The 21,913-nt window shown below is 32.5% G+C and overlaps 1 long non-coding RNA gene across 2 annotated transcripts in view; it reads right to left on the bottom strand.

The window, feature by feature from the left end:
• The window catches only part of LOC106681205 (uncharacterized), a 48,877-nt gene extending 27,279 nt beyond the window's left edge, over positions 1–21,598 (bottom strand). The window contains exons 1-3 of one of the 2 annotated variants that reach the window (XR_001343206.2): positions 21,377–21,598; positions 21,139–21,298; positions 2,109–2,216 (exon numbers count right to left, since the gene is read on the bottom strand). This is a non-coding gene — a long non-coding RNA (uncharacterized lncRNA). Of the gene's footprint in view, positions 1–2,108; positions 2,217–21,138; positions 21,299–21,376 lie in introns of those variants that run through there. The other variant, XR_001343207.1, reaches the window with a different exon arrangement.
• Between the last annotated feature and the right edge of the window lie 315 nt (positions 21,599–21,913).

The following is a 21,913-nucleotide window of genomic DNA, read 5'->3' as shown; positions in this document are numbered from 1 at the left end:
CTGTGGAGAGACGGGATCAACTCTACTGGTTGCCGAGATGAAGCGGATGGACCAGTGTAGCCGCTAAGGACCAGGTTACAATCTAAGTTGCCGAGATAAAGCGGACGGACTAGTGTAGCCGCTGAGGATCAGGTTACAATCTTAGTTGCGGAGATGAAGCGGACAGTCTAAGATTGCAGGAGAGAAGGAGAGGAGATAGGCCATCATGTTGAGTATGCGTACAAAAAACAACTTTTGTCTGAATACGATTGGCAATAAACCTTTCTATCTCAAGTAGAGTGTACGCCGCCAGTGCTATGACTAGACCTGGGTAAGGCTTGGGATCAAAGATCGAAGAGAGGATTTAGAACCCCTTTATTTATAGGCCTAGTCCATGCGGCTATGACCGAGAAGTGGTCGGTACATGTCAAATTGAGATAGTTTCGTGCATTGTTTTGGTATCGTTTATTAATCATATTATCGACATCGTTAAGTGTTGTGTTACAGAAATTATTAATATATAAAAATTACAAAATGAAGTAATATGTAAATTTGAGATCTTCGGTGAGGCTCGAGCTGTTGCGCTCTGGCGGGTTGCAGAGGCACTCCATACTCGCTGCCTGCTAAACGAAACATGCTCCTTGCCATTGAGTGAGGCACGTTGTATTAATGTCTAAATAAAATATATTATAAAAAAAGAAATAAACAAGTAAAATAAGTTTATTAGTTTATAATTTTAATTTACCAAAAAAAATTCTATACTTTTGAAAAGTGATTATAATAACTCTTGATAGAAAACTCCTCGATTACTATTAACATAAGTTTCTAAGAAAATAATTGTTATATAAATAAAGTATAAAAAAAAAAGTAAACGATCACTGCAATATTGTAGAGTTTTCCCACAATTATTATTTTATTTGAGAAGAATCGATACATATGTGATGTAACATCCACCAAGCAGGTAATCCTCAAGCAAGATATGAGCTATGAGAGGCTATGATCTCAGTGAGGAATGGGAGGAACGGGAAAGGGAATGTGTCCCCGTGATGGCCCGGGGTAAAGGAATTCCAGGCCTCGGGGTAATACACTCCTGGAGCGGCGGCTGTATCAGCTCGACTGGTCGGATGTGATCGTCCTCCCGTCCCTAACCAACGAAATTAAATCTCCGCCTCTGATGGATGACGTCCCGTAACCGGTGACCTCCCGCTAACCGGTGACCTACCCCTAATTCGGATTCCTTTAATCCCCTCTTCACGCTTTGGTTGCTTTTTAACGGCAACGTTTGAGCTGTTTCCCAAAGAGGCTTAGCTGGCTTTGGGAATCTTCAATAACTGATCGAAATGTTACATGTGAAAGAGCGTTTTCAAAGAGGGTTTTCTAGCAGTTTATCAACCCTATCGCCTGGTTAAAATTCTTTTCCAATTAAAATCTGAAACCTTTTCAGTCCATGTATTTTAAACTCTAAATTTAATTCTCTTTCGAATTCGATTTGTATCGGTTAAATTGATTAAAACAAAAATTAATGGATACTGTTTTGAAGACCAAAACTGTATTTAAACTACACGAACATCTTCTATATAAACTTTTATAAAACATGTATTTATAAAATATAAAAATATAAACAAAAAAAATTATAATCGCTCAAAATATATTTTTAGAGGCCCTATTAATATATTATACTTAGCTTACGTGAATCACTAAATTTGTTAAAACTCAGCTTATACCTTCATTTTTTTTAAAATTGTCATCGACTGAGAACTTTGTTTGATTGAGTTTACTGGATCTGCTCCACTTTTACTATAACTGGCTCTGATGATGTGATACTTTTTAATGTGATTAATGTAAAATTTTTCTGGTTTTATGAATTTGAATATAATACTATGATTCATTTTATGAAGGCCTTGATAATTAATCCAGTTGAAAATCAATTCTTATGTTACAGGCAGGCAATCCCCATTTTACTACTAAACATTTTTATTTTAATAAGTTATTATTCATTAACACAACTAATGCATTTAATTCTTTTTATTTATTTTTCGATATTATATACTATTGTTTTGTTAGAACCACTGTGTCTCGGTTTATGGATTGAAAAATCCTCCAGTTCAAAATAAATTAATTCTATCAATTAAAATTATAAAATATCTAGTCCATTTTCGAGAAAATAAATCTTGTACATTACTCTTTCCTCTAGCTTTCAGATTGTCTTATGCTATTTTCTTGTGATAGCATCAGATCTAAAAACATATAATAATAAATTTTATTGAAGGGATTGCAAAGATATTTGGTTCATATAAAATGTCAGTTTTCATAGGAAAGGTTATTGAGTCAAACGAAATTCTATTTCACAAAAAATGTTATATAATAAATAAAACAATTTCATGAAATCAAAATATTTTTATTTAAAATATTTACCCCCCCCCCCTTTTTTTTTTAAAGAGCTATCAACTTTTCAATCCCAGAACTAAAAAACAATCAGAGTTTTGAAAAGAGGTGAAGTCGGAAAATACCTTTTTGACAAGAGAACCGTAAAAATATGTTAGAGATAAATTTGGTGAAGAGGGTGGGTGTGGATGCATTTCGCAACAGAGCTTATTCAGTAACTTCACTGTCAATCCATCGAAACATGAGGTCTTGAGATGTCGTGTAAGAGTATAGGTCCCATCCAATCAACCAATGCACGTTGTTTTTTAACAAGTGTTTGATCTATTATGTAAAGATAAGTGCAGTACGATGGTTTCATCTCCAGGTAAAAAGGAAAAATTAATTATTCTTTTCACTGACCAATACACAGAAAATAACTATTTTTTTAATGCAAATTTGGTTTTATCATGTGTCCCAACCCATTAATTGCATCCCAAACTCTCCAATCCCATATCACAGCCCTCGAAGAATGGCGTCGTAATTAGAGGATTTAGAGAAATTCCAACAAATCCCATCAAATCACCTTTATCCTTCGTCGTAAACCTACCGACTGTCCTACAGTTTCATTTAATAATGTTACTTTTACCCCTATCGAACAGATCCGCTACCTTGGACTACATTTATACAAACGATTAACCTGAAATCCTCACACAAGACAGAAAACTGCACGTCGATTTCGACTATTACTGCACTTACTAGACAAATGATCTAAACTTCCAACACATTACAAAAGACTGATCTACATGACTGTAATAAGATCTGGACATATGGAGTTGAGCTTTGGGGTTCCACTAACCCTTCGAATTCCTCTCGTATTCAATCCTTACAATCCAAAATCCTTCGTAAAATCCTCAATGCTCCTTACTTTGTCACAAATAAAATCATACATAAAGACATTAATGTTCCATATGTAACCGATTTAGCCCGAACCAGATACACTCCTTCCATTCTATCGCTTAGGCAAAAGGCTCTGTTTCAGTCTAGATTATAACGTTGGTCATTTCTATTAACCTTAATGTAAACCTCATCTTCAAGGGAGTGGCCATCTCTCTCCAAATCAGAGCAGGTTGAATAAAACAAGGATAAAACAGAAGATTTCTGGCCTCTATTAATCATTATTGAGAATCAGTCAACTAAGACACTTCAAGCGATTCGGGGAGGGAACTTCTTGCCTTTAAATGTCTACTTCGAGCACTATCTCCTTCAGAAATAAGAGAAGAAGAGATTATTATGTAAGCTAAGAGTTTATTATTAAGAACTTTATTAATTATAATACTCTTGTGTTCGTCTCTATTCTAAAGACGATATTAATATTCTAAATTGGATCTTCCTGCTGTGTAGAATATAGCAAGTCTTACTTTTCAAGTGCTTGTGAAGTAGGAACAAAGCTTTAATACTCCAAGTTAACATGAGCAGTTCCTCATTTCTCCGAATTTTCTGTTGGATAATACCTGGTAAGAGATTTATCCTAAGTTCTAATAATAATCTCTTCATTTAAAGGTTGAATACTAAGAGCCTAAAATATTCAGAATTAGCTTCTGCGCTCCTCTAGATTTAGTTTTGAAAAGTACTGTTGGATCCCGTGTCCGCTTTCACCCAAAACAACGTTCCTATCAAAACGTTTATCGTACTGAGATATAAAAAATAGTGTTTCTTATATATATAGGACACCAGGCCAGATGAAGTGGAAAATTGGTTGTAGAAATATTTTTTAACAAACAGTTTGACCCAGTTGAGTATACTTACCTTTAGGAGTTGAAACTTGTTTGGAACAGAGCCCAAACAGTCAGAAACGAACTGAAACTAGTGGCGTTGGCGTTGTGCGAAGTGCACTGATCAATGTAGGATAGAGAAAGTTTGAACACAAAGTTCGCACACCAATATGGACAATAATGATCTTTAGTTGGTAGCATTCGTTCATTTGATCAAAGGAAAAAAGTTTTATTTTTTTTTTGGGGGGGGGGAGGTTAATTTTATACATAATAAACAATAAAACTTTAAGAAAAATTAATAGCATAATATGTTACATTAAAAAAATACATGAACTTTGTGAAAAATGACTGAATTACTTGAATTTAGAAAAGATGTCGACCAAAACACACTATAAATGACATAGCTATTTAAATTTTTGATTTACTCGAACTGACATCATTTAATAGCTATGATAGTGTATTTAGTAAGCGGAGATTTCTCGGTGACGATGATTCTGAGAGTATATTTGTAGCGCACGCACACATACTTCATAATACTAACAATTATCAAGCTAATCTTGATAGTGCGACAGCAAATGTTAGGTTACACGATCATAGTGGCTGCCATAGCTTTCACTTTAATAACAACGCTATGAAATATTTTCCCTTACTACATATTACACAGTGCAACTCACTATTAACTTTATAAACGCTCTACAAAATTGAGCAGCTCGTTTCGAACTTTGATATACGAAGTTAACTAGTTTACTTTACAGTTTACAATTACAAACTTTATACAAGTCGAAATCAACTTAGTGTTTTAAGAGCAACAAATGTCCTAAAAAAATAGACGGAAACTGTTTTTTTTTTTTTTTTTTTTTTTTTTTTGTGAAGGTATTAATCAAATCAGTTGACAAAAAAAGTTTTTTTGATTAACTACCAATATTGATAGCTATAGTAGCCAAAAAAGCAAAACTATAGAATAAGTTATTCATGAATTCGTCCTGGGTCATCACTTAACTCTTAAAACAAACATATTGTAAACTATTAGAACAATTACTAAATAATAAAATAATGTATTCATATTTTTATTTATAGATAAAATATTTCCTGGATAATTTCAGATCGTATTAATCATCCAGGACAATTATCCTGTGATTTACTTGTGGTACTTCCGGTGTAATTTATCTTGTGGCATTCCGCTTTTGACAAGAGAACCGGAAGTCTCTCTGGCCCATCTTACCGTTTATTAATCAATCATCTCGAATAATGTTATTAATTATATATCAATTGCTATCTAGATATTTTCGGTATAAAGTTTTACAATAGAAAATATTGGTTAATAGGTGTTAAAAATAAATAAGTGTTAAATATTGTTTAATAAGTTTTAAATCCGGTAATAATAAAAATTATTGGTAAACATTAATTAATTAAAATTATTGATTAATATTACAATCTGTTATAACGGTGGAAAATAATTAATAGTGGTAAATGATCACATTCATAGCAAAATGAAAAAAAAAATTAAAGGGATATATTTAAGAAAATTACAAATAAAATCTTTATATATTCATAAACAGAAATGACCACAATCAAACTGGGATAAAATAAAATAAGTTCAACTTTGGACGAATATAACAATAAAAATAATAAAATAAACACTAATCATAAGTTTGATAGATAAAGTTCCATTCATTCTTCCATATTAAAAAATGAAACGGTTCATTTAAAATAATTATTTCGCTGAAATATGTTTCTTTGTTATTATATAGCGTTTTAATCAATGCATTAATAACAATTGAGCGATGAGAGGACTAAGCTAGGATCTCGAAGAACCCTGCTCTACCCCTCATTCTCAGGGGATAGAGTGGGCTCAGGGATTCTCAGGTGGAGGCTGTAAATTACTTAATAGTGTATTACTTAATATATATGTATATACTTAATAGTGTAAATGTGATTAGTGTTTATTTTATTATTTTTATTGTTATATTAGTCCAAAGTTTAACTTATTTTATTTCATCCCAGTTTGATTGTGTTCATTTCTGTTTATATACATATAAAGATTTTATTTGTGTATACATAACGTTTTAATTAATTTTTTTAAATTTATTCCTTTGTTTTTTTTTTTTTTTTACATTTTGTTATGAATGTGATCATTTATCACTATTAATTATTGCCCTTCGTTATAGCAGATTGTAATATTAATCAATAATTTAAATTAATTAATATTTATCAATAATTTAAATTAATTAATGTTTATCAATAATTTTATTACTTTAAACCGGTTTATCTATCAAACTTATGTTATTTAAACAGATTATTTAAATTAAAATGACAATAAATTTAGATATTAGCAATAAGCGAAAAAATGTTACTGAATCAGTAACTTACCTTAAATCGTCTAGTGCATCCTAATAATTTGTAGTGCGATCAGAAATTAAATTAAATAAATTATTTTTCATAGATTCATTCATTATTTTCGATGTTAAAGTGATTTTTTGATAAAATTGAGAGCCTCTAAATTACTAAAAATATTTTAATAATTTACTTACCATTTACATTCGATGTTTTCGATATCTTGAGCCCACTCGCAATCATGAAATAACATTTTTCAAAATATTTGTTTCAGTTTACGCTGTTATTAAGACTCAACGTAGCCAAAACCTCGAACGCCGAACGAAAAGTAAATTATCAACTTACGTTTGGTGATGTAATGGCTCAAAATTGTTCCTTAAAATTGTTTTCTATTTACGTAAGTGGATTTTTTTGGTAACGAATTTGCATTTCGTCGCTGAAGCGGTGCTAGTGTTTACCAAATCATGATGTCAAAATAAATAGATTAAAATAATGAATAAATGGGATAAAATAAAATAATACAATACACAATTGTGTTAATCTTAACTAGTGGAATCGCGGAATACGCTGAAGGGATTATCGGAGATTATCAATGTTGTTTAAAAAAAAATCGTTCAACTATTCATCAATTTTTTTCATTTCATCAAATATTATAGAAAAAGTTGGAATACAACGAGGTACTTCAAGAACTTTATATAGATTTCATAAAGGTTTACAATTCTATTCACCTCCAGGAGCTGTATAATATTCTGATTGGACATGGAATACCAAAGAAGTTAATAAATCTAGTACTAGACCAAAACGTTCAATCTGGTACGATCGGTAATCATTATTCAGAGAAATTAATCGTTCGGTCCAGTTAAAAACAAGGCGAATCTTTATCATCTATCTTATTTGATATGTAACTAGAATACGTCATTGAAATATAATAAATACTGAGAAGGGTTTAACTTTGGTGGTAAAATACAGGTGCTTGGATTGGCTGATGATTTGGTATTAATGGGTGAGGACATGAAAACTATAAACTAAACACAACTATATTGAGAAACTCTAGTAAGGAACTAGGCCTCTAAGTAAATACGGACAAACAAACACATGGTTAGCAGTAGAAACGGAACAAATTTCAGTGATACAGTTATAGGAGGAAATAAATTTGAACAGGTAGATAGGTTTAAGTATTTAGGTTCTACGGTCCGGTTTAAAACAAGGCGATTCTTTATCATCTATCTTATTTGATATGCAACTAGAATATGTTATTAAAATGCGATGAATACTGAAAAGGGTTTAACTTGGTTGGTAAAATACCGGAGCTTGAGTTGGCTGATGATTTGGTATTATTGGGTGAGAACATGAAAGCTATAAGCTAAGCACAACTATGTTGCAAAACTATAGTAAGGAACTATGTCTCTAAAAAAATACGGACAAAACCAAATATGTGGTTAGCAGTAGAAACGGAACAAATTTCAGTTAGATAGGTTCTACGGTAACTAGAAAAAAATTTGATAAGGAAATAAAAGTGAGGATGAAGGCGTGAAATGCTTATTTTGCAATTGCGAAATCAGTTTAACTTGGTCGTACCATATTTAAAAAAACTTAAAAGTTAGAATTTACGAAACTATTATCCTTTGAACTGTTCTTTGTGGATGCGAAACGTGGCATCTTACACTAAGAGAAGAACTGTTCCTTAAGGTTTTTGAAAATAAGAGCTGCACCAGATAAATATAATTCAAAATGTAGCAGTGCGGCGTATAAGATGGGCGTATAAGATTGTAGGGCTTAGTAACGAATGAATCCCTAAAATGTTAATAACCATTGGACCAATCCTAGGAGTAGACCGAAATTGAGATGAGAGGATTGCATTAAAACTAATACAGTAAACTTGCTTTGGAGTGGCGTCCCTGGACAGATGTACGAAGAATGGTGGTATCGGCATCGAACCTTCGGGTTCGTTAAGGTATTATTATCAGTTGCAGGCCTACCTTCTACGCCACAACCCCTGATGAAGGCCTGAAACTCAGGTCGAAACGTCGGCATAAAATAAATAAATATGGTTTTGTTTATTTATGTTGTTCTTTGCAGACCGCACCCCCCGACAGACTTCTCCAAAGTATTATTATTACACTAGTATGCTACAATACAATCAGAGTAATTAATCAAACTCTAAGCATCCTATTAGGGAACGTATTATATTGAATATCAAACTTCGATTGAGCTACTAAACTTTAGATAAACACTTTCAAATACGAAAGCGCTCCATAAAGAGTATAATAGAGAGTTGGTTGCGGAGAATAAATAGCAAATACGTGACTTAGATATGAAGCAGGCTCTGACGAACAATGTTTGGTCATTAGAGAGAAAACGAAAGTTATTTGGCACGTTGTGATACACACACGTGCATGGCGGAACTGTAAACTTCGTTGTGTTCATTATCTGTTTGTATTCCTATAAATAAAGAGTGATTGGTCAGTAATTTGAAATCAAAAATGATAGTAAACATTCAATTGTAATTCCTCAATGGGTCTTTACTTTTTAATATTTCTTTAAGATTTAAAATTGACAATTGATTGTATCCCAAAATCTCCAATCCCATATCACAGCCCTTGAAGATTGGTGTCGTAATTGAAGAATAAATTCCAACAAATCCCATAAAATCACCTTTACCCTTCGTCGTTAACCTACTGACTGCCCTACAGTTTCATTTAATGATGTTACTCTTACCCCTGTCGAACAGATCCGCTACCTTGGACTACATTTGGACAAACGATTAACCTGGATTCCACACACCAGACTGAAAAGACAGGAAACTGCACGTCAATTTCGAATATTACAGCAGTTACTAGACAAACGGTCTAAACTTCCAACACATTACAAAAGACTGATCTACATGACAGTAATAAGGCCAATCTGGACATATGGAGTTGAGCTTTGGGACTCCAGGAAACCTTCAAATTCTTCTCGTATTCAATCCTTATATTCCAAAATACTTCGTAAAATCCTCAATGCTCCTTACTTTGTCACAAATAAAATCATACATAAAGACATTAATGTTCCCTATGTAACCGATCTACCCCGAACCAGACTAGAAGAACTCCTTCCGTTATAAACTCTCTAACCACTCAAACCCCCTAGTTTCTAATCTTGCATCCTCTTCCATTCCTGACAATCCTCCGAGGCGCCTGAAAAGAAGATGGACACGAGACCAGCTAATGTAAAATGTCATTAGAGTGCTACCAATGGGTAGTTTCTCTACACGCCTGTAACACTCCAATTTAACTTAGATCAGATTTACTAAATGTATTATAATGTACAGTTGTAAATAGCAATAAATAAATATTAACAAAAAAAAATTATCTACTATGAGATAAATGTTCACGAGAAACCTCTTAGGGGAAAAAGAAGGTGGATACTCCTGCCTGGTTGGACACTCGAGGTATAGCGAATGTTTTAGTACCTTATTTTATTGAAAAACTATCAAACATTATTCGTATGATGGAATGCTCAACCAAGGTGTTCCATTAATTATTATTATTTTATTAAATAAATCAATCGTATCCTTGTTTAGTCTCAACACTCTTTACTATATCAATAGTCCAACGTTTCAGCCAATTCGGCCATCCTCAAGGATAATCTTCAAATATGAATTCTCATCTCACATAAAAATTTAAAAATGTTATTTATCATAAATAGTTTGTTTATATGATAGTGTGTATTAATTGAAAATTAAAAGTTTTTTAAAAAATAGGGTGTGTTGACTTATAATTAATGGCCTGGGCAGAATAGCCTGCAAAACTTTTTTAAATTTTGATTTGAGGTGAGAATTTATATTTGAAGGTTATCCTTGAGGATGGCCGGATTGGCCGAAACGTTGGACTGTTGATATAACAAAGAGTTTTGAGACTAAACAAGGATACAATTTGATTTATTTAATAAATACAAACCAGTCTCAAAGAATTGAAAAAGATATATTTAAATATTATAATATATAATGGAACATATCATTGAAAGGTTCTATATAACGTGCGGGATGATGAGCTATTTGATATATAGAAATGACCAAATCGGTGGTGATAAGATGCTGTATTCCCAAATTTTGTTTTTCCTTCCAGGTAATTTTGGACATAAGGGAGTGCTATTTACAGGTTACCACCCTGTTCTAACCATGGTGTGTGGCCAAGTTTTTATTTTGTAGGATCACCAGAGACATAAATATCGACCCTCCAGTCTGGATTCGAAAGAGTGCCTGCTGGTACAAACCAGTCAATGTTGGCACTCGACGAGCGAGTTAATCGTTAACCCGTTTTTTTTTTAATAATAATTTATTTATTGATATTTACAACTGTATACATATATACACATCAAGTAAATTTGCTGTAAGTGATATAATGACATGATAAAAACATGTGGAGAATACCTACCCACTGATAGAACTCCAAAAACATTTCTAAAGGAGAAGATCTCCAGGCCATCTTCTTTTCAAACGTCATGGAGGATTATTAGGTAGTGAAGGAGAAGCCAGATTAGAAACGAGTTTGTTTGGGTGGTGGGAAGTTTATTATGGAAGGATTGGTATCTGGCTCTGGCCAAATTGGCAACATAGGGGGCATTGAGGTCCTGATGGATGATTTGATTTGTGACAAAGTAAGGAGCATTAAGGATTTTACGAAGGATTTTGGACTGTAAGGATTGGATTCGAGAAGAATTAGATGGTTTAGTGGAGTCCCATAGCTCAACTCCGTATGTCCAAATAGGCCTTATAATAGTCATCATAGTCATAATAGTAGATCAGTCTTTTGTAATGGATTGGAAGTTTGGACCGTTTGTCTAGTAAATGTTGTAATAGTCGGAATCGACGTGCAAGTATTATTTTTTTTTAAAAAACGTTTTTTAATAAATGAATCTTATATCTATATTTAATAATTTTAATTTATTTTGATTGTTGTCTCACTTATAAACATTATGTCAATAACAAATTAACCCAAACCTACGCCAGATTACCAATGATGTATCCTATCGTTAAAAGAAAATTTTGATTAAAACTAGATACAATTTTCAATTACAAAGGCCATTACCGAGGTTTGGCCTTAACAAGATTTTAATAAACAAGTAGCAATCTACTCCAGAAACCGAATTGAGATTGTGAAGAGTGACAGATGACCACCTCGCACCTCATTAAACCAAGTAATAACTAGGAAGTAATCGATAGTGGATAACGTAGGTCTGTAACCATTAAATGGATGTCAAGCCACCAATTCGATTACTCGTTTTATAACTGAGTAGGAAATATATACTAAGGAAGAAACTTTTGGATATATAATATTTTTTTTTTTGTTCTTTTACGATATGAACCAGACTTATGTTGCAGTATGCTCCCTCTGTGCACAGTAGATAAAACTCCCACCCCATTCCTTCTCTTGAATCGCCTTTACTGCTCATTAAGCCTGCAATTGTGGCCGAGCATTCGTGACGCTCTTATTGCAGAGAGGAAGGAGACTATCAGCGCTGCGATATACTCTCTTATTTACAGCCCAGTCTTTGCATTAAGAGCTCAATGACAGTCTTGATTGTGAAAATTATATTAACATCAACTTATTTCCATTTTAAGAGAAAATAATTGATAAGAGCAATAAATGAAACAAAAAGAAGAAAACTATAATTAGTTCATGTATAATTTTATAACTTGTTCGAGACTGGTTTGTATTATTTAAATTAAATAAATTATTTCCAAATAAATATATGTATATAGTTGACCGTAAAAATTGATATATAAGATGGTAAGGATAGCAGTCAAAAAGAGAAACAAAAATAGTTTACAACTATTTGTTTTCCGACGTTTCGCCCCACTTTGCAGGGCTTCATCAGGGCTAAAAAGATACAAAAAAAAATGAGAATATTACAATAATAAGATACAATAAGGCAATTTAAGCTAGGATAAATATTATGTAAAAATAAAGTGCTAAGTAATTACATATAAATAAAAGGGAGGAAGACGTAAAATAGTATCAATATAAAATAAAATTGAATAAACAATGATAAGAATAAAAAAAAAGTAACAATGGTAAGAGTAAAATTTTTTGAAAAATACGTAAAATATACAGTTAAAAAAGTGTAGGAGACGAAAAAAAAAAGATTAAATAAACGTTTTGAATGATTAATTATAAATAAAAAAAAAATTTTTTTTCTTCGTCTCCTGCACTTTTTTAAACTGTATATTTTACGTATTTTTCAAAAATTTGTACTCTTACCATTGTTTCTTATTTTTTATTCCTATAATTGTTTATTCAATTTTATTTTACATTGATACTATTTTACGTCTTCCTTCCTTTTACTTATATGTAATTTCTTATCACTTTATTTTTACATACTGGAAGATTATTGATTGACCGTGTGTAAAGATGAAAGGAATATGGTCCGGGTGCGGTCAAGAAAAACTCAAATAGTAGAAATATACTAATTTAATGAGCCAACGTTTCGCCCCACGTTGCAGGGCTTCTTCAGGGCTATTTTGACGGCAGTCAAAACTAAAATGACCAAAAATGACCAGGTCATTTTAGTTTTGACTGCCGTCAAAATAGCCCTGAAGAAGCCCTACAACGTGGGGCGAAACGTTGGCTCATTAAATTAGTATATTTCTACTATTTGAGTTTTTCTTGACCGCACCCGGACCATATTCCTTTCATCTTTATTTTTACATAATATTTATTCCTAGCTTAAATTGCCTTATTGTATCTTATTATTGTTATTTCTCATTTTTTTTTGTATCTTTTAAAAAAAAAATATCTTCTCGAAAGAATTACTAATAACAATATCAATAGTTATTAACAGTAGGTACCTCCCTCTTTAACATATTTGTAACTAATTTTAATGAGTGGTCTTCTACAATTTACTAGTCTAGATCTGTATTTAGAACTTTTATCACACCTGGTTATATTTATTAGTAACTCTTTTCCAGTCCACCTACAAGTATACCTCCTTATATTGTCATCATTAATTCTTTTTTATATATTTTATAAAAATAACAATTGTTTTGAAATGATTTTATTTTTATGTTTTGTTAATTTCAAAACGTTTGTATCTTTTTCTTTCATTTAGCGCTGACGGAATGGGGTGAAACGTAGGTTAACAATAAATAGTTCTCTTTTACTATTTTGATAGCTTTATTGACCGCCACTCGGACTATCTACAATCTACTTTATACGGTCAACTGTCTTATTCTAAGATTTCTTTTTTCTTTTTGTTAATCATCATTCCCTTTTCTAGATCATATTTATGAGTTTTCATTACTGATAATAACAATAGATCGTTAAGTTAACAAAGCATTTACTTAATATATTTGAGAAATTAAATGTTATCTTTTTTTTAATAGACGGATTGAAACCAACCTGCCATCAACACTATTTCTCAATATTATAAATATTTCAGCCGGTTCTTCAAACCTCAGCTGCCAAACTATCCTAGTTTGATTTCCCAATAACCAAATATTAAATAGAGGTTATTGCGGTTTACTACAATTTGATAGACCACAGCAACCAAACAATTCTACTTTCGATGCCCAAAAAAGGCAAGAAAGATACAATGACGTGATACTATTGATAGATCACAGCCTGCCAAATAAATCCAACTTCCTAGTTCCCTGCCCCAATATATACCAACTGAAATATCCTTTCCCTGTCTATTGTACTTGGTCAGTCGATAGCACCAGTAGTATTTATTTCATATCTTTTCTACAAGTTAATAAAGCAATTTTTGTTTCTTACTCACATTTCCACCATATTATATCTGTTAATTATAAAAAATGTACTAAATGAAAAGTAGTTTAGAAAAATATTTTTTCAAAATTCGGTATTTAAGCCTTCATAGACTATTTCAATCAGATAGAACATAGCCGATGTTCCATACCATCAAATTGATCATTGTTGTGAAGAATTTAACGAAAATCTGTAGTGCCGTGTTGTATAATTTGGTGAAACAGTGAGATAACAATAATTTAAAGTGACACTTGCAGCAAGTAAATTTTAGCAAAAACGATTTTATAGCATACAGGCGTACACCATCTTCACCTCATGAATATATTCAAACACAGATACACGTATAGAGGACATTGCGAGACTATTATGTTAATTATATTTTTTATAGCTAAGTTAAACGTTTATCATTTATAGTTGCCCCGGCTCAGCGGAGAAGGGGATGAGCTAAAGGAAAAAAATAAATAAATATAAATGCAAAAGGAAAAAAAAAAAAAAAAAGAGGACAAAATAATAAAGAATAAATTACTGCTTAGGCGCCACGTTATTTTTTCTAGGAAATAACGAAAAATCCCGAAGCATTATGCCCAGAATATAACTAAAATATATACCTATATAAACAATTGTTGAATTATGACAACTGGCGAATACCTTTAAACGTAGATAACAGAAAACCTAGGGGTGTTACCTACCCACCTGTTGAATTATCGTAATATTCCGTGAACAACAACAAAAAAAACATAAATAAATAAACAAGTAGAAAGCAGAGAAAGAACAGCTGAACTATATGTACAACAGTTTAATAATAATAAGAAATATATGTACACAGAATGGAAAAAAAAAAAAAAAGAATTCTTATCAATTCAAAAAACAATTAAAACTTATAGGTTGACTTAACCTTAATAACTATATTTACATTATTATTCTCTTATCCAGAACATGCTGAAAAACGTCACTGCACTATATCCCCGCTTCTAGTGTTAATGAACGTCCATTGAAGTAGAACACCATAATGATGAAAAACAAAACATATATGACAACATTTCTCATTTGGTGATATTCCAGTTTAAACAGTAAAGACAGAGGGCCTTTAAACTATTACCACTTTACACTGAACAATCGTAACGTGAAAATCAAACTGTCGCCTTCACAAAAACAAAACCCACTCGTCAGAACACATCGTGTTTTGTTTTTTCCATGACAACCGTTACACCGTAGACAAGAGGTAGATATCGTCAGTGTTTTTATTTCACCATGGCAACCGTAATAAGACGAAGAAAAAAAAATAAAGAATTTAATGTTTGTTTCTCAACTTGTAGTGTCATTTTAACAACCTAAAAATATTTCCATCTAATTCTGTGCAAAAATTTCCACCCACTGGATAATTGCAATTTCTTCACCTAGAACAGGTTGTACCGAAACAATGGATACAATTTGGGGAAACTTGATAAGAAATCGATAGCTGAAGACATTGCGTGAACTGATCGCAATTTATTATTAATTAATTAATAGGGAGAGTTAATTACTTTGCAATGGGCCTGAAGGTGAGAGTCGGCTGGCTCCATTACTTGCCAAATAGCTGTGCCATATTTCAAACTGATTGATGGTACCCTTAACTCCTTCTCTAACTAAAGATTAAAATTAATTAAACCCTAAATAAATCTATAGTATCTTTTTTATCGCCATTTCATAACTCATTTTTATTTCTGTTTACTTTTATTTGAAGGGAATTGCCTATCATTGGCTACAGAATACATTTATTTCTTTTTTATTTAAATTTCATTCCTTCTATTATTTCCTCCTGAATTTCATATATTTATTTGCGCCTTATTTTAAACTTATTGAATAAACGCCATATTCTATTACACGGTCCCGTTCATCCACGTGACCTGGATCATTCGGAATAAGAAGAAAATACGTATAAGAAATACCATTTTAGAAGTAATTAAAAAAATTCTTGACATTAAATACGTCATTAAAGTAATTAGTGGGAGTCACGTCCCTAGGAAGATGGTCTTAATCACTCTCTCTCTCTCTATCACCCTCTTTCTCTGGAACCCTCTCTTAGTATAATATTTATTTATCATTTAATTTATTATTTGTTCATTATTGTTCTCGTGAGTAATGTTTAAACGATTCTGACTGATAAAGTACTAAACCATAAAATCCCTCACGAATCCAATCCTTACAGTCCAAAATCCTTAACGCTCCTTACTTTGTCACAAATCAAGTCATCCATCATGACCTCAATGTCCCATATGTTGCCAATTTGGCCGAAACCAGATACCATCCCTTCCATGTAAAACTTTCCAACCACCCAAATCCACTTATTTCTAACCTGGCTTCTCCTTCATTACCTAATAATCCTCCTAGGCGTCTGAAAAGAAGATGGCCTCGAGATCTTCTCTTCTAGAAATGTTATTGGAGTTCTATCAATGAGATATTCTCCACATATTTGTATCATGTCACTATCTCACCTACAGCAAATTTACTTGTTGTATATATGTTATACAGTTGTAAATAACTATAAATAAATTAAAAAAAAAAACTGATAAAGTACAATTTAATTGAACTTGAATCAGGCTTTGTTAATCACCAAGAAACTAGAGGTGCTGAATATTACAGTTAATCCCGAGAAGACCGACATTATTATTTTATCCTTCCATAAGAAAAAGTGTTCCCCCCTTCTAATGTCTATAGGGTAGCAGGGTAAGAGAGTAGACCATTAGGCACTATAGTGTACCTGAGTGTCATCCTTGACTACCTGACACTAGCTCGCCACTGCCATAAAAAAATAAGCTGGTTAGGACCAAGACTTAAAGTCTTAATCACCTGCTAATATCTCCTAACCTTTAGGTCCGCCTTAAATTACTGATATATAAATGTATTCTCATACCGGCCCTCCTCTACGAAGGAACTATGCTGACTAATATAGGACGCACAACAGCGAAGAAACTCCAACAGTTTTGGAGTAGTACCCTGAGTCGTATTGTAAATAAAATTCTTTGATAGCTCATGTCAAGAATACTGCACTAACCCACTTATTCAGACATTAACATCAACAGGACGCCTATAATGACGACAAACACACGTAAACAGTTTCAGACTTGACTGATTATTTCTAATTTACTGACTACTGACATCACAAAATCTGGTGATCCCCGTAATCAGATAGCAATCTCAATATACTTTTCCAATTTCCATCTATTTTTAATCTCTTATAATGCATTTTAAATTCAGTAAAATATATTTCACACATTCTTGTTAGCTACCCTCTTTATATCAAACCTTATTTACCACTAAGGATTAGAAGAAAAAAAAAAAGATTTTGTTTATGTATTTCAATCGAAACTGATTAAAAGTTAAAAATTTTGAAATGGAGTTAAAATCAGTTATGCCTAAAGTTATAAATGTAGTAGTGTGTTCGATTGAACTATATTAAAGTGTCCTCTTCCTTTTTTAAGCTAATATTTCAAAAGTGATATAGGACCGTCTCTCCCAGGGGTTCTTAGAGGGGAAGATCCGGCGGGGAAGGATTACCTTTTTTTGTGTTATGATCTCTTGTGAGATTGAGACATGTCGTATTGTGACATTGACCAACCTACTCGCTATAATTGTCTGTTTGAGAAGTCAGATAAGTAAGGCTACCATGGAGGAGGTCAGAAAAAAAAAAAAAAAAAAAAAAAAAAAGGCGGAAGTAGAGGGTTTCAGCCCGTTTTTAAATGTCTTCATTTTTTTTTTTCAATTTCAATTCTACGCTTCACTGTTTTTGAATTTATCTATTCAGTGGTTTCAAAGGTAATATTTATTGATGAATTAAAAAAATTGAACAATTTTTACCGGATTTTCCAAACTACCGATCAAGACCAGGAATATATATTTCGTAACTCAAAGGATAATGATATTATTTAAATTACAATCTGTGAATAAAATATTAATACAAATTTTCCGGAGCCTGAAGTAGGTTCTCAAATTTCAATGCACCCTAATTTTCAATTTTTCGAATTGTGGGAATACCATCACTACCCTAGTTTTGATAAAATTATTTTTAAAAATATCTGGGAATATTAAGTACCCCAAAAGTTAGTCTCGTTAAAAAAGTGCTCAAACAATGAATTAGGCAGCCCTTCGCATCTGTTCAAGGGATTAGGAACTGTAATAATGATAAGGAGTAAAGTATTTTTTTTAATACAAAAATTAATCGAGCATACTCCGTTTCCAGATTATTTCAATATTTTATTTTAATGTCATTACGTTGTGGTTATATACACAATCTACCTTAACACTTTTCCTGCCAAGACCAATACAATGATTCCTAACTTCATCTTCACTAAAATTGGTCCAATCGAGATAGTTAATTAATTTCGTGCTTTTAAAAATATTATTTTGGTACTGGTAAAATTGGAGGGATCTGAAACCCATAGGAAACCGTTCAAGACTATATGTATTGTGATTATGCCAATCACTTATCAGTTTTACTAGGTATGCTACAAAAATAATGCAATGCAGTAGTAATAAAAAAAAAATATAATGCCACAATACAACATGGTTCCGTAATAAAATTTTACTCTGAAGCAATATTCAAATGAGTTCACTGGTGGAATATTTAATCACTTATGTCTGCATTGCGTAGCAAAGTCCGCATCAAAGAAATGCCTGCGGTCTACTCGTAACTTTAAACATGTCAGATAACTTTTTATCAGTTTTCATCTATTTCTAACAAAATGACTACATCAAATATAGTTCGAATAAATGATATCATATCATATCATAAGCGTTGATATTATAAGAGAAAAAAAGAGAGAGAGAACACTTTATTCAAAAATGTTATGCTGTCTGGGCTTAGCTTGGGGTGCAAAATACACACCATACTTAAATAAAACTAAACATAATTTATTTGAATTCTTATAATGTATCGGCATAGTTCAGTTAATTTACAATATTTAATAGTAATACATGATTATATTGATACATGAAACAAACATGTATCATTTTAGTTTTGTTTGTTTCTTTCTATATTTTATTTTTATTTTTTTTATCCATTTTTTCATTATTTATTTCTATGTCTAATTATATTTTCTCAATTAACTCAATACATCTCTCCTTTTATTCAACTATTTAACAAGCATGGAGTAATTTTTTTTTTAATAATTTATTTATTGTTATTTACAACAGCATACATATCTACACATCAAGTAAATTTGCTGTAAGCGATATTATGACATGATACAAACATGTGAAGAATCTACCAATTGATAGAACTCCAAAAACATTTCTAGAGGAGAAGATCTCGAGGCCAGGAATCAAGTTGGTTTGGGTGGTTGGGAAGATTATCATGGAAAGATTGGTATTTAGTTCTGGCCAAATCGGCAACATATGGGACATTGAGATCCTGATGGATGATTTAATTTGTGACAAAGTAAGGAACATTAAGGATTTTGGACTGTAAGGATTGCATTCGGGATGAATTTGATGGTTTAGTGGAGCCCCAAAGCTCAACTCAAAACATGTCCAGATAGGCCTTATAACAGTCATGTAGATCAGTCTTATGTAATGGATTGGAAGTTTGGACCGTTTGTCTTATAAATATTGTAGTAGTTGGAATAGACGAGCAGTTTCTTGTCTTTTAGTCTTGTATGAGAATTCCATGTCACTCATTCGTCCAAATTTAGTCCTAAGTAATGAATCTGTTCAACAGAAATAAGTGGGGTATTATTAAAAGATACTGTGAGGCGAGACGAATGTTTACGACGAAGGGTAAATGTGATTTGGTGGGATTTATTTTAATCCTCCAGTTTTTGCACCATTCTCCAAGGATGATGATGTGGGATTGGAGGGTTTCGGATACAGTGGAAGGATCATTATTCACTGACAATAGGCAGATGTCATCGGCATACGTGGTGAGAATAGTGCATCCTAACACTGGTTGAGATGTCAGCTGTTAAAACTGTATAAAGGATAGGACCAAGGATACTAACCTAAGGTACACAAGCAGACTGAGGAAATAGGGATGAATGAGCCCTGTTGTGATTTCCTTGAAATAACCTGTTGGAGAGATAAGAACGCATAATGAGAAAATATTTAGGGGGTAGGAATTTACCGATCTTGTATAGCAGTCCTGGGTGCCATACTTAATCAAAAGCCTGTTCTACATCAAGAAAGACTCCCGAGCTGTACATTCCGCGCTCCAATGAAGACGAGACCACATCTACCACACGATGGCATTGCTGGATAGTGGAATGGGAATTTCGGAGTCCAAACTGATGATCTGTGATTATGTAGTAGGAATCTAGGATAGGGTACAGGCGTTTTAAGATGAGTTTCTCAAGGATTTTGCCCATGATAGGTAATAGAGAGATAGGACAGTAGGAGGATGGGTGTTCTGGCGGCTCTCGAGGTTTGGGAATCATTTTGATTATTGATAATTTCCGTGGGTCAGGAAAATATGTGGATCTGAGGACAGTATTGTAGATGTAAGTGAGGAATATAACAGATTTTTGAGGAAGATGTTTTAGAATATGGGAAGTAATTAGATCATAACCAGGAGCTTTGCGGGATGGTTACTTGGTTGATGTTGGATATCTCTGATGGATGAAATGCTTTAGGTGGCAGGGTCATTTGGAGTGGATATACAATTCTGAATAAAATTAAATTAAAAATTTTGATGTCTGGGCCTAACATTTTATTGTCACATGGCATTGGTTAAAAACTGATACCTCATGACTGCCAAAATATGCTTTATCTTTTCATATTTATACATGAAAACAGTTACTTAGAAACTGTCGAAGATTTATTATTTCAAGCATTAAGATGGCTTAATGCATTATTTATATTTTATTTTGAATTCCTATATTTATATTATAAATTTGTATTGTTTCTTTATTTCGACGGTTACTACATCATAAAAATAAATTATCACTTATTAACAAACAAAATATACAACATACTGTTAGACTGGTAGACTGATATGGATTTACGCCACTCAAGAGCTTCAGGGCTCCTGAAAAAAAAAATCCACCTCCAACCATTCAGATCTCATACTAATAATTCCTCCGATACGTTACTCACAGTCCTTTTTACATCACAAACGAATCATTTACCAAGAACCTGGACAAACAATTTGGGTCATAATAAACTGTACAAACAGTGTTTTTCACTAATGAATCGCTGGACACCACAACTTACTGGTAAAAACTTTACTGACTGGCACATTACTACCAAATCCGACAAGAATACTGAAACGTCTCTGGGGCAGGAATCTGTTCCGTCAGGTGAATGTATTACGTCAAGAGTGTCTTCATTTAAAGGTTTCTCGAGTTACGACTTCTCACAAATCCTCTGTGGATGTTGTCTAATGGATTACAAATTTACACTATGTACCAAAAGGGAAATGTAAAATTACAAAATAAAGAATAGTTATAATTATCGTACGTGGACCATTAAATATTGATCACTTTGTAAATTAGTAATTTTTAATAAACATATGAAACACGTTCACGATCGAATGTTGATAAAATTACATCTAATAATATGTTCAGCATGGATCATTTTTATAAATTTATTTTAAATTACATAAAAAAACCTCCAATCCCACACCACCACCCTTGAAGAATGGTGCCAAAACATATATCCCACCAAATCACATTTACCCTTCGTCGTTAACCCAAGATTGTTTGCCCCACAGTATTTTTTAATAATACCCCACTTATTCCTGTCGAACAG

The sequence above is a fragment of the Halyomorpha halys genome, unplaced genomic scaffold (genome assembly GCF_000696795.3).
Source record: "Halyomorpha halys isolate HHAL.00 unplaced genomic scaffold, Hhal_1.1 Scaffold318.1, whole genome shotgun sequence".
Lineage (NCBI taxonomy): Eukaryota > Metazoa > Arthropoda > Insecta > Hemiptera > Pentatomidae > Halyomorpha > Halyomorpha halys.
This window is presented reverse-complemented; position numbering and strand designations above follow the sequence as displayed.